Source organism: Rhinolophus sinicus, linkage group LG07, assembly GCF_036562045.2.
Source record: "Rhinolophus sinicus isolate RSC01 linkage group LG07, ASM3656204v1, whole genome shotgun sequence".
Taxonomy (NCBI): domain Eukaryota; kingdom Metazoa; phylum Chordata; class Mammalia; order Chiroptera; family Rhinolophidae; genus Rhinolophus; species Rhinolophus sinicus.
This window is the reverse complement of record NC_133757.1, coordinates 49,791,848-49,814,281: the sequence shown is the minus strand read 5'-3', so window position 1 is coordinate 49,814,281 and position 22,434 is coordinate 49,791,848. Positions and strand designations below refer to the sequence as shown.

General features: G+C 35.4%; 1 protein-coding gene across 2 annotated transcripts in view; it reads left to right on the top strand.

The window, feature by feature from the left end:
* Positions 1-638: 638 nt before the first annotated feature.
* The window catches only part of MICU1 (mitochondrial calcium uptake 1), a 180,341-nt gene continuing 158,545 nt past the window's right edge, over positions 639-22,434 (top strand). Inside the window, exon 1 of one of the 2 annotated variants that reach the window (XM_019745859.2) lies at positions 639-773. The gene's annotated coding sequence lies outside the window, so the exon portion shown is untranslated. Of the gene's footprint in view, positions 774-870; positions 1,125-22,434 lie in introns of those variants that run through there. The other variant, XM_074339573.1, reaches the window with a different exon arrangement.

Genomic DNA, 22,434 nt, shown 5'->3' with positions numbered 1-22,434 from the left:
CAAGGAAATTCGTCAAGATTTTTATATTTGAATGTTCTCTCATATCATAATCAAAATATTTTCATTCTATTTCCATAATGAGAGGCTCCTTCTCCATCTTCACTTATAGCAACATCGGAGAAAAACATTAGTAGCTTAGGAACTAAACTCTCCAGCACAATAGTTTGCAAAGAGAACACTTGAAAAACCCATACAGTAGAGGAAGTGGTGAGGTTTCTAAATTAAAAAAAAAAAAAAAAAAAAAAAACACACCTCAAGGTCAGGGAAAAGGGAAATTTTTACCAGAAGCCCAAACCTATTAATAAATGCAGTTCAAAAGGAGCAATTCCCAACTCACTATGGTCCAGTTTTCTTTTCACTGACTCCTTTCTGCTTAGCCAACACATAAACGGGTACCAACGAGGTGGCAGAAGGCACAGTAAATCTCTTAGGCTCCCATATCCCTTGTGTGTGTGGCGGGGGTAACACCAGAGAAAAAGCCCGAGAGTTCTTGGGACACCCCCATACTATCTCTCGCTTTCCCGCCTAAACACTGAGGGGGCGGGGCCCGAAGCCGGGGCGGGGCGGGTTACTTCCTTGGCCCCGCCTCACTCCTTTTCCTCCATGCCCCTCCCACACGCATTTCGCCACGATCCCGACAGGCCCAGCGGCTAGGAGAGTCACGTGAGGCTGGGCGGTGAAGGTGGAGGCTTGTCTCAGCTGTTTCCCCGTCTCTATGGTTTTCCGAGGTAGGCGGTTTTGACGCAGAAGTCCTGGAGCGCGAACGTGGACGGGTGAGTCCTGGGCTCTGAAGGGTGTGAAGAGACAGCCATTCAGGGCAGGCAAAATGGAAGTGGGAGGGGGAAAGCGAAACAACTTTAGGGACCTGATCTCCCGGGCCAGCCGTTTGTTCGCTCTGGAATCAGGCGACCTGTCAGGTCAGGCGGAGAGATAGCTGTCGTTCCCCAGTGCGCTCAGTTTAGGGACTTGAGAGGACTCCTTGTCCTGTCTGCTTCCCGTCCTCCGCTTTACTTCACCCAGTTCCTTCGCAGTGTCCCGGGAGAACTTCCAGTGCTGAGTTCCTAGCGGCTGCGTTCACTTGGGCGCCGACGTCCCCTTGCCCCACGGGCGACCGGGAGACACAGGTAGACTTGATTGGTGGATCAATCCCCATCCCTGGGATTTGTGGATGGGGTTGGAACTGGGTGGGGGAGTTTACAGTTAGATCTCTGATGGGGAGAAGTATTAATTGTTGAAACGGTAAACGAAGTGGAAAAAGCAACGGAGACCCGAAGGAGCAAAACAAAGTGCAGGCTTCTTGGGCTGTTCAGTTTTTATCTTTCCAGTGCTTTTCCGTCCTCATTCTCTCTCAAGTTTCCTTCTCACCATCCATCCCATCCTGACCCACCATACGATGTTTTGAGAATGAGCCAGGTGTTACTGACTCTATGTGAATGTTGGGAGAAGAGTTAAAGCAGACTTCTTTAAGTTGCTATGTCTGTAATCTTAATGTTTATGGTTTCTTTACCCTCTCTTTCAAATGCCTAAAAAATATTGTAGGTATTTGTAAATATAAGTAGAATAACCATTTTATAGCCAAGAGACTAGAATAAAATATTTTATTCTCTCTGTGATACCTGGAAAGATCCATTCTCTTTCTGTTATTTTATAAATAGATGTGTTTATACTGTTTTTTGGGGTGGATTCCTGAATATACCTTTCTTTATGATAAATCATCTCTTCAGGTCATGTGTGCAAGTGATCTGGCAGCAGAAGAAAGGAGTTTGCAGATTAAGTGAAACAATTTGGGGTTGATAGCTGTAGGAGAGTTTAAGTTTTATTGAACCATATGACAAATTAGTAAAATGTCAGCATTTTGAGACAGGATAACCAACCTGCTGTCTTTCTGGTGTTGGACAAGGTAAAGAACTTGTTGAATATTGTCTAACCTAAAATCTTTTTAGAACCTACTGCCACTTGTCTGTGAGGTGGCTCTGGCCTCTAGCTACTCTTTATTGTCGCCCTTCATAAATCCTTGATTACCTCTTCCACTTAAGAACATCACTCTGGCCACCTAATTATGTCAAGAAAGTGTCATTAACACTTAAGTGCCCTTAATGAAGATTATAAAGCACAAAGTAATGCTGACAAAAAGTGAAGATTCAGGAGTGGGTTGTGTGCCTGGGGAGAGACGGATAAAAAGAGTGATAGAAACTAATCAAAACGAAAGAAGCAAGAGAATAAAAGCATGTCTTGCTATCTTCCTTTATAATCTAGAGAATATTTACTATATTCAGTAGGTTTTTTTACATTCTCAAGGGGTGAATCATGAGACTGACTTTCCTATACTGTCTTAAGAATGAAACAATGGTATGTCCCTTAATGCAATATTATGTAAAATAATTATAACCAATTTTTTTTTAATTGGAGAACAGTGTGTTTCTCCAGGGCCCATCAGCTCCAAGTGGTTGGCCTTCAATCTAGTTGTGGAGGGTGTAGCTCAGCTCTAGGTCCAGTCGCTGTTTTCAATCTTAGTTGTAGTCCACCATCCCATGCAGGAATTGAACCAGCAACCCTGTTGTTGAGAGCTCGCGCTCTAATCAAGTGAGCCATCTGAAAGATTTAACTGACCCTTCAAATCTTATATTACTTAGTACTATAGGACTAAAATAATGATAAAATTATTAAACCTAATTTGGCTACTTTTAATCTTTAATTTTACCTCGAGTAATTTTTACAATGGCTGCAGCACTTACTGAACATTAAACCATTTTTCCATATAGAGTTGTTTAATATATCCCTTTTAAAGAGAACCAGTTTTTTAAAAAATTAAATCACAACTCTTTCCCCCACTCAAAAAATAGCTTGCTTTTGTGCCAAGGAAAAAGGTTTTAAATAGATGTTCTACTCATGTTTGTAAATTATGAGAAAATTGTTAATACTTTTAAGACAATAAATATTGATACCTGAGCATATTTGAGAGGAAAATACAGGGGCAGTATTTTTAAATGTTTTATTTCCTATTATAAAAGTAATAGGTGTTTATTTTGGAAAAATGGAAAAAATTATAAAAATATAACATTGAAAATTGAAATCCTAATTTATGTTTTCCCCTGCAAGCACCAGGTAATCACTAGTTTCTTTGAATATTTGGGAATCAGTGTAACGAAGTAAAGCATCTAGAGTCAGACTCAGAGAAAGATGGTACTACTAGATCTAGGCTTATATCCTACAACTTCAGAAACCCCAGAAAAGAGCAAACTTACTTCCTTTCCTCTATATTTCCAGCAAACTACTGTGTACGTAGGAGTCTCATTGGCCTGATTTGGGTCATAGCCCATCCTAGAGGCAACCTCTGTGGCTAGAGTGATGGAATGCTTGTGTAACCTGGATTGTATTTTGTTCCTACCCTGGAGTGTGGTACAGGGAGTGCATACAGTTTCAAACCATATGAATTAGGGTAGGGAGCATATAATTCCTAAAGGAAAATTGAGATAGCATTTCCTTTAGAAGGGAGAATGGTAGCTGGACAGGCAAAAACAATAGATGTACCCTAAAATAATTTTACATGTAATTTTTTCCTTTTCCAATATAAATTAATTGTATTTTACAGTTTGTAAGTTGATTTTTCTTTTTTAATGTCTATTATTTTATTAATTTATAGAATTTAAATTTAAACTCTTTAAGTACAGATATTTGTACTCTTGTTACATGTATAGTACCCTTGCTCTGGAGTATTCAGATATTATAACTTTAGGTATTTTGTATATTTGGCGAGTTTGTTGAAATTGAGTATTGATAATATTTTTATTATTGTGGGTGAACTTGATTAATAAATTGCAGTTTATAAGTAGTAAATAAAATTTTTAAATATTTAAGTATATGTAGCTAATATGATTAAATGCTTGATTCTTTTATTTATTTTTGTGTTTAAAAATCTGTTAGCTTAGAAACCACTTCATTTTGTGCATTATATGAAAAATAAATCACTATAATTGGCATTAATTGTTGTCATTGGGTATTAACTTTATAGTTAACATTAATGCCTGGTTCTGTATCTTTATGGATTATTCTGATGATTCATTATATTTTTAGAGAAAATATAATTGAAGCAACATTGTTTACTCCACTGTCTTGTCTTTGTTTAAAAGAAATGTTAACGGCTCAATTCAATGGATATTGCAACTCTAATTACTAACATTGGTGGCACAGACTTTAGTGGAAACAGATCTATATTCTAAAACCCAACTCCATTGCTTTTGGGTGTTGAGCAAGTTACTTAATCCCTCTGAACTTGAGTTTATCCCATTTGGAAAATGGAAATGATGATACCTATCTCATAGGGGTCTTGTGAGGATTCACTTAATACATGACAAATGTCTTGGATATAGTGGGTTCTTATTAAATGTAATTGTTATTAATAACAATAACAAAAAATAATGTCTCAAGATTTTATTTTCCCAGTTTCAGAATGTTTAGCCATGGGGATTTAAAAATATTTAGGAACCTAAGGAGTTAACTATATTGTTCTTCATTCAGTTTGTCTTGATTTTAGCAGGTTTTAAATTCCATATTGCATATATAGCAATAAACTAGAAAACTGCTTGAACAAAGTCATTCTTAGTCGACTGCTCAAGTATTTGAAGATTGCCTAATTTAAGTATGATAACTGTCATGCTGGGGGAACGTATTGAGAGAATTTTACACAAACTCTGAGCCCAGTGAAGCTTAATATTAGGTAGAAGGAATAGTACATTCCTCCACTATTCCATTGTATGTATAAACCGTATTTCGTTTATCCATTCATCTGTTGATACACACTTGAATTGCTTTCACCCTTTTGGCTATTGTGAATAATGCTGCTGTGGAGCATGAGTGTTTTTAAAAACTTGTTTGCTAGTTAATTTTCCCACTATTAAGCATTCCCAAGTTTATTTCTGTAGCATAAGTATGATGAGAAGAGAATTAAAGAGTCTCTAGATCTGGTTTCTGTTTCCAACTTTGCTACTGACCAGTTTTGTGATCTTGATGAAGTTGCTTAAAGTGCCGTCCTCTCTGGCCTGTTTCCCGTCATGTTGAAAATTTCTAAGGACTCTTAGAGCTCTAATATTCTACTATATTGTTTCCTTTTTTTCTTTATATTTTATCTCAATGTTTTGAGGATATTGGGGCAGAACATGTACTGAATGTATCTTTTGTCAAAAATGTGTGTATCTTTTCTTTTTAAACAACAAAAACCTGTGTCTTCCTAACACATTGACCCCCTCCCCAACTTTTCTGTGGGAACAGGAACTTTTCTTTTTGTTCTGAAAAATATAATTCTTCCTTTTGTATAATAAAATAGAAATAGGAAGAAAAGTAGTGTGTTATGTTGTGTGGCATATTCTCCGTTTGTCCCTCTATTTTCAGTCTTTACCCTTTCCCATCCTGCTTTATGCCCCAGGAAGTCCACGTTCGTGGACTACACATTACAGGCTCCATTCCCTCTGGTATTCGGTAGGGTTTAGCCAGTGACAGAAGATGGGACGGGAGTGAAGTGTGAATATATATATATATATATATATATATATATATATATATATATATATATTTGGCTTTGTTGGTTGGTAATAGTTACAGTCTGCTGAAGGCCACACAGCTCTTATCAGGCAGCTCTCTCCCAAAGTTCCAGCTACAACTGACTGTGAGTTCTGGTAACTAATACCTTCCCTGGCCCATTAAGGCCTAGTGGCTTCCCATGTTATGTCCAGGCTGCTTCACTGTCCCTTGTTGGTTTCTGTTAACACTGTCCACATCTTTGTAAACAGACCCTTTATTAAATTTTCCCTGATTACACCATCCTTGGTAGTTTCTATCTTTTGTAATTTTAAATTTCAGATAAATGAATGAATTGCCATATTCCTCATAGTAAGCTTTTTTTGGACTAGTTTTTTACAATTGTGGTAAAATATATATAACATAAAATTTGCCATTTAAATCACTTTTAAGTGTGCCATTCACTGGCATTAAATCCATTCACATTGTTGTGCAACCATTGCCACTACCATTTCTAAGACTTTTGCATCATGCCAAACAGAAACTCTACCCATTAAACAATAACTTCCCATTCCCTCCTCCCTCTAGACCCTGCTAACCTCTATTCTATTTTCTATCTGTGTGACTTTCCCTATTCTGGATACCTATGTAAATGGAGTAATACAATTTTATCCTTTTGTGTCTGACTTAGTTTACCTAGCATAATGTCTTCATACTTCATCTACGTTGTAGGATGTAGCAGAATTTCATTCCTTTTTAAGGCTGAATAAGATTCCATTGTATGTACCTATCACATTTTTTAATCCAATTTTCTGTTGATGGACATTTGGGCCATTCCTACCGTTTGGCTATTGTGAATAATGCTGCTATGAACACTGGTGTACAAATATCTGCTTGACTCCTTACTTTCAATTCTTTTGGCTATATACCTAGGAGTGGAATTGCTGGATCATATGGTAATTCTGTTTAACTGTTTTCTATAGTGGCAATACTATTTTATATTGCCACCAGCTGTGCCCAAGGGTTCGCTATCTCCACATTTTCTTCAACACTTGTTATTTTCTGTTTTTTTGATAATAGCTATCCTAATGGGTGTGAAGTGGTAGCTCATTGTGGTTTTGGTTTGCGTTTCCATAATATGGTGAGCATATTTTCATGGGCTTATTGGCCATTTGTATATCTTCCTTGGAGACATGTCCATTCAAGTCCTTTGCCCATTTTTTGAATTGGGATTTTGTTGTTGTTGGACTACATAGTTTTTTAATCAACATACAAGATTTCTTGGCAAAGTGATTCCACAGATTTGAAATGCTATTTAGGTTAGAAGAAAAGGACCAAACATGTTCATTTCCTTGACTAAAATAGCAAGGAGAGATAATAGATACATTTATGACGAGAATCTTACTTCGCATTATAATTCAATGTTTGTAATAAAAGTGTTATATATAAAATATATTAGGTGTTATATATTTATGTAATATTTTAGTGAAATTTATATTACATAACAATTTTTATTTGAATTATCACCATCAGCAGTGTCCTCTTCTATTACCTTACAAACAATTATTCGTAATTTACTGTGTGATAGGCACTGTGCTCATTTTTCCCAACCATTTCTCATTTAATCCTTTTCATAGTCATTTGCAGTAAGTATTATTATCCCTGTTTTATGGAAGCACAAAATTGCCAAGTCAGGAATCACAGGAGACTGACTTCAAAATTAATGGCCAGTAAGCGGTCAAGTTAGTAAGGTATCTAGAATTAATTAACGAGATTATCTTGAGTAAGACACTTAACTTTCTGGGCCTCCATTTAACCCCAAATTATACAACAACAATGCAAACTTACCTACATGTTCAGTAGAGCTTTAATTTGTGATGTTCTAATTTTGGCTTTAATTAAATCCTAAAATTTAAAACACCATCTTCATTTAAGCAAGGGAAAATATTTATTTAAAAGTACCTGGGTAAGATTTCCAGTCAAGATGGCGAAGTAGGTAAAACCATGCTTGTATCCTTTCACGACCACATCAAAATTACAACTAAACTATCCTGTTTCCCTGAAAATAAGTCCGAGTCTTATATTAACTCCAAAAGACACATTAGAATGTATGTTCAGGGGATGTCATCCTGAAAAATCATGCTAGAGCTTATTTTCCAGTTAGATCTTATTTTCGGGGAAACATGGTACAAAATACCATCATTGAGATTCACTTAAAGTCTAGCTGAACAGAAATCCTACAACTAAGGACATACAAAAGAAGCCACATTACGACTGGTAGGAGGTGCGGAGCCATGAAACCGGCTGGTTCCACAGCCGTGTGTGGCAGTTAAAAATAGGGAGGGATGTCTTGGCTTCAGAGGTGCCCTCTGAGGAGTGAGGGGTCCCAGCTCCACACCAAGCTCCCCAGCCCAGGGTTCTAGTGCCAGGAAGAGAAATCTCTACAACTGTCAGCTGTGAAAACCAGCGGAGATTGTAGCTGAGTGAGATAGAAGGTGACTGGTGTTTCAGGCATTCCGCTTAAAGGGCCCATACATGAACTCACTCTCTCTGAGCTCTATCACTGAGGCAGTAGCTCAAAAGGTGCCAGGGATATATGGGGAAGAACTGAATTGTCTGGATTCAGGACAAAGGCTGGAGGGGCAGCTTTCTTCCACACACAAGTGCTGGAAGAATCAATTGTTCCTTTGTTGAGCCCTCCCACTACCTGGTATGCATGAGCAGGTGCCATATATGAGTCATCCACCTGGCTAACACCCGGTTGGCCCTGTCCTGGTGATTCCCTGAGACCCTGCACCATGTGACTTCCAGGTGCACTCAAGCCAATTCCAGTGGCTTTTCCATACAAATGGCCTATCTTGGCTCATGCTGTGAAATTTCCTAAAACCTCTCAAAGGTTCACAAACCCTAAACAAGCAGCATCTGACCTTGGTATCTCTTGCTGAGCAGCCCCAAGCCAGGCACTAGTGGCTGCTCCAAGTCAGGCACTAGTTGTCCTTAGTTTTGCTGCTTGGCCTTTCCCAAGCACCTCCAAGTCCAGCACGAGTGGCTGACATCTGTGGATTGCCTTGTGGCTCATGCCAGGTAGCCCTGGGCACGGCACAGGCTGCAGCTAAACTTGGCCTGCAGCAAGGCCACTCCCAGGAGGTCCCAAGGCTGGCATGCTTCAGAGCTAGCCAGAGCACCACCCGGCTGCCTTCATGGTCAACACACTCAAAGGACAGTTTGGGCAGGCACCAGAGCCCTGCAAAGCAAATTCTGCTCCATAGTGTCAGCCCCTGCACAACAGCTTTTCCACTTTAGTAATGGCCAGTCCTCATAACCATTCAGCCCAAAGGTCAATCTCTCCTATTGACATGTTATCAACAACCAAGACTCAACTACAACATGAGGGCACCCAACTCAGGTGACCAGGGAGACTGCACCACTGGGCCCCACAGGATGCCTACTACATAAGGCCACTCTACCAAGACCAGGAGACATAGCAACCCTCTCTAACACATAGAAACAAGCAAGGGAGGCAGCCAACCAAAATGAGGAGAGAAAGAAACATGTCCCAAATGAAAACAGGACAAAGCTCCAGAAAAAAGAACTAAACAAAATGGAGACAAGCAATCTATCAGACACAGAGTTCAAAACACTGGTTATAAGGATGCTCAATGATCTCAGGGAGAGCTTCAACAATGAGATAAGAAACATAAAAATGGAGATAGAAAACATAAAAAAAAAACAGGAATGGAGAATGCAATAACTGAAATGAAGAATATATTAGAGACACTCAACAGTAGATTAGATGAAGCAGAGGATTGATCTGGAAGACAAGATAGCAGGAAACACCCATTGGGAACATCAAAAAGAAGGGGGGGAAAATGAGAACAGTTTAAGGGCTTCTGGGACAACATTAAGTGTACCAGAAGAAAGAGAGAGTAATAAATTGAAAATCTATTTGAAGAAATAATGACAAAAAACTTCCCTGACCTGGTGAAGAAAATAGACATACAAGCTCAGAAACCTCAGTCCCAAACAAAATTAACCCAAAGAATCCCACACCAATACACACCATAATTAAAATGCCAAAGGTTAAAACACAAAGAAAAATTTAAAAGAGGCACAAGATAAGCAGTTAATTACCTACAGGGGAGCTCCCATAAGACTGTCAGTTGATTTCTCAACAGAAACTTTGCAGGCCAGAAAGGATTGGCATGAAAGATTGAAAGTGATTAAAAAAAAGAAGAAAAGGGGGAAAAAAGGCAAGGATCTACAACCAAGATTACTCTATCCAGCAAAGTTATCATTTAGAATTGAAGGAAAGATAAAGAACTTCCCTGTCAAGAAAAAGCTAAAGGAGTTTAACACCAAACCAATATTATAATAAATGTTAAAAAGGCTTCTTTAAGAAGAACAAAACAAAAAAGGTAAAACATATGAATAACTATGTATCTATCAACAATTACTTTAAATGTAAGTGAATTAAATTCTCCAATCAAAAGACAAAGGGTGGCTGAATGGATAAGAAAACAAGACTTTTACCTATTTTGCCTACAAGAGACTCACTTCAGATCGCATGATACACACAAACTGAAAATAAAGGGATGGAAAAAGATAGTTCATGAAAATGGAAACAAACAAAAAGCTAGTGTAGCAGTACTTGTACTGGACAAAATAGACTTTCAGGTACACAAAGGCTATAACAAGAGACAAAGAAGGACCCAGTAATCCCACTTATGGGTATTTATACAAAGAAATGCAAAACACTACTTTGAAGGGACATGTGCATCCATGTTTATTGCAACAGTATTTATAGTAGCTAAGATATGGAAGTAACCTGGATATCCATCAGTGGGTGAATGGATAAAGAAGAAGTAGTACAAATATACAATGGGATATTACTCAGCCATAAAAAAACAATGAAATCTTTCCATCTGCAGCAACATAGATGGACTTAGAGGGTATTATGCTGAGTAGAGTAAGACAGTGAAAGACAAATGCCGTATGATTTCAACTACATGTGGAATCAAAACAACGAGATAAACAGAACGGAAACAAACTCATAGATACATAGAACATTTTGATGGTTGTCAAATGGGAGGAGAGTTGGAGGATGGGTAAAAAAGGAGAAGAAGGGATTAAGAGTACAAATTGGTAGTTACAGAGTAGTTGTGGTGACCTAAAGTATAGCACCAGGAATATAGTCAATATTGTAATAATTATGTATGGTGTCAGATGGGTACTAGAATTATTGAGGTGATCATTTTGTAAGTTATATAAATGTCTAATCACTATGTTGTACACCTGAAACCAATGTAATATTGTATGTCAACTGTAAATGAAAAATAAAATTATTAATAAAAAAGGGAAAGAAATACCTGAGTAAATAGAATTTGGAGTACAGACTTAAAAGGCCAGAAAATATCCTGTGAAATATATTGCTGTCAACCTGGCAGGTTTTTTTCTAGAGAGAACATAAATATAGCCATATTTTTATAAAATAGTATCTATAAAGATGTTTGATGCTATGAAGGCTAAAAAAATATTCTGCTGTAATTATGTATGTAGAAGGAGAGTTTCTTTGGCAGAAATGTATATTATTCTTATAGGTTGGCCTATAATACTAATGAATTCTTTGCTGTTGGAGGAGACTGAGTAACATGTTTTGGACCCACAGTTGAGTTCTGACATGGAATTATTATGTTTTAATACAGGTACCCCATTTTCCATATCTGAAAATTTAATATAGTACAAACAAGAGAGCACTTATTCATTGGAACACTTATAAAATACAGAGTTCTCTGTAAATGAAAGGTGACCATTCTTACTAAATAATGATTGCTTCATTCTGTCTTCACATATCATTTCTATATCACAGTAGGATTTAGATGTTTTCATTTAATAGGGAAGCCCATAAAGTATTCTAAGTCTGTTCTACAGTTCAATGTTTTATATTTTTTAAGAATTTACTCTTTCTATGGTCATTCTGAGACTTTTTAGGCTAAGTCAACCAGTATTTTTGCTATACACTTCCATGTTAAAGCTTTATGAACAAAGAAAACAGACTTAGCAATGAATGAATTAGCTGATTAACAAATTACAAACCAGAATACAGTTGTAAGTTTACATAGGCCATTCAGGTTTATTCAGTTGTATGATTAGATTAACTCAACCTACCATGGTTAAATGATTGGCCTTTTTTTTTTTTTTGGCCTTGAACTCTTTGAGTTCAAAGTAATTATTTTAAGCTATTATGGAAATTAACATTTAAGAGCTTTAGGACCACACATGATAAACATATTATTCATGTAATGTATTATTGTCAACCAGTACATTACATATTTGAATTCTGGCTTGAAAATTTTGGAGGCTGGAGAAGTGCATTTCACTTTTGCTAATAGCTATACTAATGTGTGTGAAGTGGTGTCTCATTGTGGGTTTGATTTGCCTTTCCCTAATGACTTACGATGTTGAACATGTTTTCATGCACTTATTGGCCATTTGTATATCTTTTTTTGGAGAAATGTATCCATGTCCTTTGCCCATTTTTAAATTGGATTTTTCTTTTTTGGTTAAGATTCAGGAATTCTTTCTATATTTTGGATATTAATCCCTTATCAGATATATGATTTGCAAATATTTTCTCCCCTCTGTGGGTTGTCTTTTCATTCTCTTGATTCTGCCCTTTGATGAACAAAAGTTTTTTATTTTGACAAAGTCTATTTATTTTTTCTTTTGTTGCCTGTGCTTTTGGTGTCCATTGCCAAATCTAATGTTATAAAGATTTCCTCCTATGTTTTCTTCTAAGAGTTTTCCAGTTTTAGCTCTTATGTTTAGATCTATGCTCAATTTTGAGTTAATTTTTGAATGTGATACAAGGTAAGAGTCCAACTTCATTCTTTTGCATGTGGACATACAGTTTTCCCAGCACCATTTGTTGAAAATAAATCCTTTCACCATTGAATAGTCTTGGCACCCTAGCTGAAAATCAATTGACCATATATGTGAAGCTTTATTTCTGGGCTCTCTATTTTATTCCATTGAACCCCATATATCTGTCTTTATGCTAGTGCCACACAGTTTTGATTGCTATAGTTTTGTAGTAAATTTGGAAATCACCAAGTGGGAATCCTCCAGCTTTGTTCTTTTCCAGTATTGTTTTGGCTATTTGGGCTCCCTTGAGATTCTATGTGAATTTTTAAAAACTACTGTTTTTTTAAGAGTCATTATAAGTTCACAAAATGGGGGAGATACAATTATATTTGCAAAATTGAGGGGGAGATACAGAGGTTTCCCATATAGCCTCTGTCCTCATGCATAACCTTCCCCGTTATCAACATGCCACACCAAAGAGGTACAGTTGTTACAACTGATGAACCTACTGAAACATCATCATCACCTGAAGTCCATAGTTTACATAATAGTTAACTCTTGGTGTTGTACAGTCTATGGATTTATACAAATGTATAATAACATATATCCATCATATGGTATCATACAGAGTATTTTTACTGCCCTAAAAATTATCAGTGCTCCTCCATTCATCCCTCTCCCTCCCCCGATCCTTGGCAACCTCTGATTTTTTTTTCTGTCTCCATAGTTTTACCTTTTCCAGAATGTCATTGTAGTTGGAATCAATAACATGTAACCATTTCAGGTTGGCTTCTTTCACATAATATGCATTTAAGTTTCCCTCATTTCTTTTTATGAATTGATAGTTCATTTTTTTAAGTGTTGAATAATATTCCATTGTCTGGGTGTATATCATTTTATTAATCCATTCACCTACAGAAGGATATCTTGGTTGCTTCCCAGTTTGGGCAACCTGCTATAAATATCTGTAGGCAGTTTTTTTGTGTGGATGTAAGTTTTCAACTTCTTTGGGTAAATACTACCAGGAAGTGCAATTGCTGAATCATGTGGTAAGAATGTGTTTGGTTTTGTAAGAAACCACCAAACTGTCTTCCAAAGTGGCTGTACCGTTGTGCATTCCTATCAACAATGAATGAGAGTTCCTGTTGTTCTATATCCTTTGCAATATTTGGTATTATCAGTGTTTTAGATTTTGGCCATTGTAATAGGTGTGTATTGGTGTCTCATTTCTTTAATTTGCATTTTCCTGATGATATATGATGTGCAGCATCTTTTTCACATGCTTATTAGCCATCTGTATATCTTTGGTGAGATGTCAATTCCACATGAATTTTAGGATGGATTTTTGGGATTGTTTTAAATGCTAGATGTTGAGTTTTTAATAAACTTTTTTTGTTGTTCTTTAATAGAACAAATGACATTCATCTCCATCTCCTAATTCTCTTCCTTATCTCCATTAAGGAAATCTTTCAGTCCCTGTTCACCCAAATTTTTTCGTTTACTGCCATTTAACACCAGTGTTTTAATGTTTTGATTTTGAAAATTTTTTATTCATGAAGGCTATTTAATGTTGTCATGGATAAATGTCTATTATATTGCTTGCCCATGTTTTTTCTTGTTAAAGGTAACAAAGCAAGAATTACAGGTGTATAGAAAGATGAATCCATGGGATTTAATCAAGAGATTAAAGATTTTGGAGAGGATAATGAAATCTGTCATGCTTTCTCACATGGTCTTATAAGGTGATAGCAAGGGGTCACTTGTTGAAGTTACTGGGCAAGTAAATTGAAGGTGGAAGAAAAAATAACTATTTAAATGTCTTGCTTACACCTTAAATGTCAACTTCAGAATCAGGGATTTCTACTACCTTTAATATTTGAAGTTTTATAAAAAATGAAGAGAATGAGGAAGCTTCATTGTACCATGTGATTGATAAAGTAATTAAAATGGTGTTGAAAATATTTGAGACAACAAAGATCATAGAGTTGGAAGGTAGCTTGGTTTTTAATCTCAACTTAGTTACTTATCAGGAAAATTATATGATCTGATTTACATTTTTATAACAGGTTTCTTGAGATACAACTCACATACCATATAATTCACTTATTTAAAGTATACAACTCAGTGGCTTTTAGTACATTCACAGAGGTGTGTAACCATCACCAGATTCAATTTAGGACATTTTCATTATCCCAAAAAGAACTTTACCCTTTAGCACTCACTCTTCATCTCCTCCCAACTTTCCCCTTGCCTACCAGTCTAATTTCTGTCCCTGTAGACCTGCCGATTGAGTTTCTGGTTTGCATTTATGAAAGATTACTCTGGCTAATGTAAAGAATGAAGCAAGGAGTTCACTTAGGAGACGACTGTAGAAATCCAATCTTGATAGGATGGTACTATGGACTTGGCTGTTAACAGTTGAGGTAGAGTGAAATTTATAGATGAGCATATTTAGAAAACTGACTTTTTTTAAAAAAAAAGCTTTAAAGTGATTTTTTTGATAGAATATTTTATTTATGTGCAGAAATTGTAATGTACAAAATAATGATTTTATTCTTAATAAAAGGCTTCAGATGCTACAAAGAAGGCAGGAAAAGCTTCACATGAAGTCTGTGAGGAAATGTTTATTAGTGGAATATGTATTGGGTTTTCAAACCTCTGAAGCTTACAGTGTAATATGGCTTCACCCAGTTCCTGTCGGATTGGGCCTGCTTTTGAGAAAAGCTAAAGTGAACTGTTTACTAGTTTTACTTCCCAGTAGATGAGACTATATAACTTGTATATTTAGGGTTTTATTTTTTAGTTTTTGACTTACCTATATGTTTTTAATATATTTGTTCATATTGCCCAATATGTTTTTTTAAATTATTATTATTAGTTTTAGGTGTGCAAAGCAACATAATATTATATAGCTGTTACAATACCATTGACTATCTTCCTCATGCTATACCTCACATCCCGTGACTACATGTATATATATATTTAATTATAGTTGACATACAATATTGTTCTACTTCAGCTTCAGGTGTACAGCACATTGGGCAGCATCTACACAGTCTATGAAGTGATCCCCCTGATAAGTCCAGTGCCCATGTGGTACCTTACATAATCTTTACAACATTGTTGGTTATATTCCCTGTACTGGATTTCATATCCCCATGACGATATTGTGTCTACTGATTTGCACTTTCTGATCCCTTCACCTTCTCCCCCATTCCTTCCCCCCTCCCATCTAACAACCAACAATGTTTTTTTTTTCTGTATCTCTGAGTCTATTTCTGTTTTGTTTGCTCATTCATTTTGTTCTTTAGATTCCACATATCAGTGAGATCATATGGTATTTGTCTTTCTCAGTCTGTCTTATATCACTTAGCATAATATTCTCAAGGTCCATCCATGTTGTTGCAAATGGTAAGATTTCATTCTTTTTTATGGCTGAGTAATATTCCATTGTATAAATGTTTCCCATTTCTTTATCCAGTCATCTGTCGATGGACATTTCTGTTGTTCCCATATCTTGGCTATTGTGAATAGCGCTGCAATAAATGTAGGGGTGCATATATTTTTTCGAATTAGTGTTTTGGATTTCTTTGGCTAGATACCCAGGAGTGGAATTGCTGGGTCATAAGGTAGTTCTATTTTCCATTTTTTGAGGTACCTCCATACTGTTTTTCCATAGTGCCGGCACCAAGGGTTCCCTTTTCTCCACATTCTCGCCAACACTTGTTGTTTGTTAATTTATTGATGATAGCGATTCTGACAAGAGTGAGGTGGTATCGCATTGTAGTTTTTATTTGTATTTCTCTAATGATTAGGGACGTTGATCATTTTTTCATTTGTCTGTTGGCTGTCTGTATATCCTCTTTAGAGACATGTCTCTTTATGTCCTCTGCCCATTTTTTAATAGGATTGGGGTTTTTTTTTGTTGTTGTTGTTTTGTTTTTGGTATTGAGTTGTATGAGTTTTTTAATAAATTTTGGATATTAACCCCTTATCAGATGTATCATTGGCAAATATCTTCTCCCACTCGGTAGGATGACTTTTTGTTTTATTGATGGTTTCCTTTGCTGTGAAAAAACTTTTTAGTTTGATGTAGTCCCACATGTTTATTTTTTCTCTTGCTTTCCTTGCCCAAGGAGGTATATCAGTAAAAATATTACTAAGGGTAATTTCTGTGAATTTACTTCCTATACTTTCTTCTAGGAGTTTTATTGTTTCAGGTCTTGCATTTAAGTCTTTAATCCATTTTGTATTTATTCTTGTATATGGCATAAGAAGGTGGTCCAGTTTCATTTTTTTGCATGTATCTGTCCAGTTTTCCCAGCACCATTTATTAAATAAACTGTCTTTACCCCAATGTAAATACTTGCTTCTATTGTCATAGATTAAATGACCATATAGGCATGGATTTATTTCTGGGCTCTTTATTCTGTTCCATTGATCTATGCATCTATTTTTACCATGTTTCCCCAAAAATGAGACCTAGACAGACAATCAGCTCTAATGCGTCTTTTGGAGCAAAAATTAATGTAAGACTCAGATTATATTATATTATATTATATTATATTATATTATATTATATTATATTATATTATATTATTCCTAGTCTTGTAGTAAAATAAGACCAGGTCTTATATTAATTTTTGCTCCAAAAGATGCATTAGACCTGATTGTCTGGCTAGGTTTTATTTTCAGGGAAGCACGGTATGCCGATGCCATGCTCTTTTGATTACTGTAGCCTTGTAGTATGATTTGATGTCCGGTAGCATGGTACCTCTCGCTTTGTTCTTATTTCTCAAGGTTGCTGTGGCTATTTGGGGTCTTTTATGGTTCCATATAAATTTTAGGATTATTTGTTCTAGTTCTGTAAAAAATGTCATTGGTAATTTGATAGGGAGTGCATTGAATTTATATATTGTCTTAGGTAGTGTGGACATTTTAACTATATTAATTCTCCCTATCCACTAGCATGAGATATGTTTCCATTTATTGGTGTCTTCTTTAATTTCTCTCTTCAATGTCTTATAAGTTTCTGAGTACAGCTCTTCCTTAGTTAAATTTAGTCCTAAGTATATTATTGGTTTTGAGGTCATTGTAAATGGGATTGTTTTGTTAATTTCTCCTTCTGGATAGTTTGTTATTGGTGTATACAAATGCAACTGGTTTCTGAATATTAATTTTGTATCCTGCTACTTTACTGAATTCATTTATCAGTTCTAGTAGTTTTTTGGTGGAATCATTGGGGTTCTGTATATATAGTATGATGTCATCTGCATATAATGACAATTTTACTTCCTCCTTTCCAATTTTTTATTTCTTTTTCTTGCCTGATTGCTGTGGCTAGAACTTCCAGTACTATGCTGAATAAAAGTGGTGAAAGTGGGCATCCTTGTCTTGTTCCTGATCTTAAGGGGAATGGTTTAGCTGTTCCCCATTGAGTATGATGTTAGCTGTAGGTTCATATGTTTCATTTTAATGATTGATATCATTTACACTTTTTGGCTTAAGCAAGGTAGAACTGTCATTCAGGGTCAAAATAACATTTATGATTAAGAAATACATAAAAATTGCCCCACATGTACAACTCTGGAAATAATTTATATAATAGTTTTCTAAGTGACAACTACCTTTTTATTTATAATGATTTTTTTAAAAGGGCTCTCTAGACTTAGATAGACGTGGGTTCCAATCTGGCCTGGACCTTTTATTCTGTGTTCTTAGAGCTACTTATCCTTTCCTCAGTGCATTTTCATCACCTGAAATGGATAGAAGTAGAGAATTTAAACAAATTACCATGGGAGAAACTGAAACATTTTGTAGAGAACTACCCTTCAAAGAAAAAAGAAGTGATAAATGATTTAACTGGTGCACTAGTTAAACAAATAGATTATTTTCATACTGTTTTAAACTTTCCAGAGCTTAGCAAGAGAATCAGCACTTTAGTACATTATTTAACTTTTAATTTAAGCAAAACTTGACAGAGGTGAGAAAAATAGGCTACAATCTATAGTTAATATAGATGTAGAAATCTTAAATGAAATAGTCAGAATTTTAAATTCATATTTTAAAGATTGTATACAATAAAATTGACTTATCTTTTTGCTGTGCATTTCTGTGAGTTTTAATACATGTATAGCTTTGTGTGACCATCCTCACAGTCAGGATACAAAGTTTCACCCCCAAAATCTCGGTGTGGTTCCTTTGTAGTCAAACCCTCTCCCTACCAGTAACTTCTGGCAATCTGATCTGTTCTCCATCACTAAAAGTAAAACTGTAGTTATAGTTTTAGTTTTACTTTTCCAGAATGTCACATGAAAGTATGTAACCTTTTGAAACTGGCTTCTTTCAGCAGCAGCATAATACCTTTCAGATTCCTGTTGAAAATGTCCATAATTTGTTCCTGATTGACTGATTGATTGATTGATTGATTGCTGAGTGGTATTCCATTATATGGATGTACTAGAGTTTTTCCATTCAACTGTTGAAAGTCATTTATTTCCAGTTTTGGTGATTATGAAAAAACTGCTATGAACTTTCAGGTACAGGTTTTTGTGTGAACGCAAGTTTTCATTTCTAGAGTAAAAACTTAGGAATACACCATCTGGCCTTCCTACCGACAATGTGTTTCAGTTGCTCTGCATCTTTGGTATTATCAGGTATTGTTGGTTTTAGTATTGTGTTTGTTTTTGTTTTGTTTTGGGTTTTTTTCAGACATTTTAATAGATATGTAGTGGTATATAATTGTAGTTTTCATTTTCATTTTTCTAATAGCTGAAAATGTTGAGCATCTTTTCCTGTGTTTATTTGTCGCTTATATATCTTCTTTGATGAAGTATCTATTCAAATCTTTCACCCATTCTTTGATTGGGTTGTTTGTATATACTCTATTATGATTAGAGACCTAAATTTGTAGGCTCATCTCTAGGGCAGTGGTAATACTGGCACTATGCCAGCGCCCAAAAGTCTGAGAAAGGGAAACCCTTCTTTCTGACCAAAGGCACTTGGTCTCAAGAATTTGAGGAAATTGCTATTACTTTTTTCTTTTCTATCCTCTAGCACAGTGGTTTTCAGCAAGGCCTGATTTTTGCCTCCCACGAAACATTTGGCAATGTGTGAAGACATTTTTGTTCTTCAAATGGAAAGGGGGTGCTACTTGTTACTAGTAGCACCAACCCAGGTAAAGGGAAAAGAAACTGAGTTAGAGGACAAAAGAGAAATAAATAGATGTGGACCTGAAGGGCTTCGGGAATTTGGGGCTTCTGAGAAGTTTTGGGAGGTGACATGATATTTTTTTGAATCTTTGGCCTTTTCGTCACAGAATCACAAAATGTTAGATAGAAAAGAATCTAGGAGTCCATGTAACCTGATTCCCCCAATTTTATAAGTAAGAACACTGAGACCAGATGGTATCCAGGGTTTAAATTTGGATAATTGGGATCTAAATTTAAGACTTCTAAGTCCAATGAACTTTGCTGTTTTACACATCATTGCTCCCTTTTCTCTTTTTGTGTTTAGGAATACTTTCTATTTACAGGAAGGCCAAGGTGAGACCTCTATGCTAGGGAAAGGTGAAGAGAGGCATTTAGATTACCGTCTATGTTAGCTTGCCAAGCAGAAGCTTTGTATGGGAAAAAAGACTGAACATTTGTGTTTTCTTTATACTGTGACTTAGAAACCTGACCATGGATGATGGAACTGGAAACTCCATTCTTAGGATATATTAATAGCTCTCTTTAGTCTTGAGAACTGTCAGTGAAGCTAAAAGTGCTTTGGAATGACTTGCAGTCTTAAGGTATGAATAGCAGAAGAGAAAAAAAACAACAACAAGGAAAAAAGAAAGAGGGAATAGGGTTGCGTTTCATGGGGCTGGTAGAATGCTCCGAAACAATTGTTTCAGATTCTAACCTATTTACAAATAAATTTTAAGGTGGTATTACTTTAATTTCAATTTTAGGAGTTTACTATTTTCAAATCTAGTCAAAATTCTGGCCTTTTCTCATAACCACCCTTAGGATTTTAGTATACTCATTTTCTGATTTAGTATACTCATTTTCTCTTGTAGTGATTAAATACATATCAGGAAAATATTAATGGTTATTCTCTGTTTATGGATACATTTGATTAAACTGCTCTGTAGAGTTTAGCAGAGGTAGCTTAAGAAGATATTTTGATAGATGAAGTTGACGTAGTTTCTTTACTAGTCTTACCCAATGTTAAACATATGTTTTTATTTTGTTAGCTCCTCTTTTGTCTGTGCAAAATAGGGATGTGATGACTAATCGTATTACTTACTCTTAGTGCTGCAAGTTAGTTCTGGTTAGTTTTCCATATCTAACAGTTTTTCTCAACCAGAGTTCCTCCTCTGAACCACAGAGCAAAATAAATTATTTCTGTGATTATTTTCTCAATTTTATTCGTATTGACACAAAACCGCTACCATTCTAAAGGTGTAGGAGAAAAGTTAATTCATTGCCTAATGGGTGTTTTCATTCTCTCATGGAACACCTGCTGAGAAAGGCTGCAAGAGTTCAGTAACTCTGCACCATTGCTGCATAGGGATAAAGTAGGTTGCAGTTGATGAAAGTGCAAGTAAGAAGGACTGTGATCATTTTTTTCTGTTTCTCCCTGTTTAGAGAAATACTCTGAGGAGTCATAGGCGTAATTGAGTATTTTCTCAAAGAATATGAAAAGAGTAGTCATTGTGATTGAATCTAAGCACATGATGTTTACAAATAGATAATGCCTTATAGTAGGAAATACTTTTTAAACTTAGTAGGCTCATCTTTGAATTTCATCTTTGAATTTCATCAGTGTCTTTGAAGAACAAAAGATTTTAATTTTGATGTAATCCAATTTATTGTCTTTTTCTTTTATAGTTTGTTCATTTTGCCTTCATAGTTTTTGTGTTGTGGTCAAGAAATGTTTGCCAAAAGTGAGGCAAATAATTTCTTATATAAGATTTATTTTATAGTTTTAGGTTTTACATTTAAGTATATGATCCATTTCAAGTAAATTTTTATATATGGTTTGTGGTCAAGGTTCATATTCTTTGCACATGGTTATCCAGTTGTTCTTGTACCATTTGTTGAAGAGTGGGTATTGAATTTCGAAGTCTTTTTCAGCATCTATGAGGATGATCATACGATTTTTACTTATATCCATTAATGAAGTATATGGTATTAACAATATTCCTAATTTTGAAGAAACCTTGCATTCCTGGAATACATCCCGCTTTGTTACGGTCTTTGTTTTGTAAATGTAATATTAGATTCTGTTTGCTAATATTTTATGTTTGCATCAATATTAATGAGTGACTTTGCTGTGCAGTTTTTTTGGTACTGTATTTGTCAGAGTTAGATATCAATGTTATACTTTGGGATTGTGAAGTTTTTGCTTCATTTTAAATGCGTTTGGACTACTTTTATCTTTTGAAGGTTTGTTAGAATTTCCTTCTGAAGCCATGTGGGCCTTAGGCTTGTTTTATGGAGTAGTTCAGTAATGACTTTCTCTATGTTAACCTGCCTGTTTAAGCTTTAGAACCCTAATGAGGTCAATTTTGTTCATCTTTGTTTCCCTTAGGTAATTTCTGCTTTACTGAGGTTTTCACATTTATTTGCATAGAGATCTGCAAAGTAGTCTCTTAATATTTAAAATTTCTTTTGTTTCAAAGGTTATTTCCCCATTTGTATATTTGTGCTCTTTCCCCCTTTTTCTTGTTAGCTAATTGTTTATTATTTTATAAAAAATAATTTTTAACTTATTAATTAGGCTTACTGCGTTTCTCTTATTTATCTCACTTAAATATATGTGCTTGTATCTTAATTCTTTTTTTGTACCATCTTTTGCTTTATTATATTGCTATTTTTATGGTTTTTTTCTTTTTCTTTTTTTAGCCTGGAATTTAATTCATTTATTTTCTTTCAGTTGTAACTGATGAAAGTATTAAGTTTCTATGCATTTTCCTCTGATCACTATTTAAAATGTATCAAGTAGATCCTGATAGTATCTTCATTATCATTTTTAAAGTAAATTTTTTTTCAAATTGAGATATAATTGACA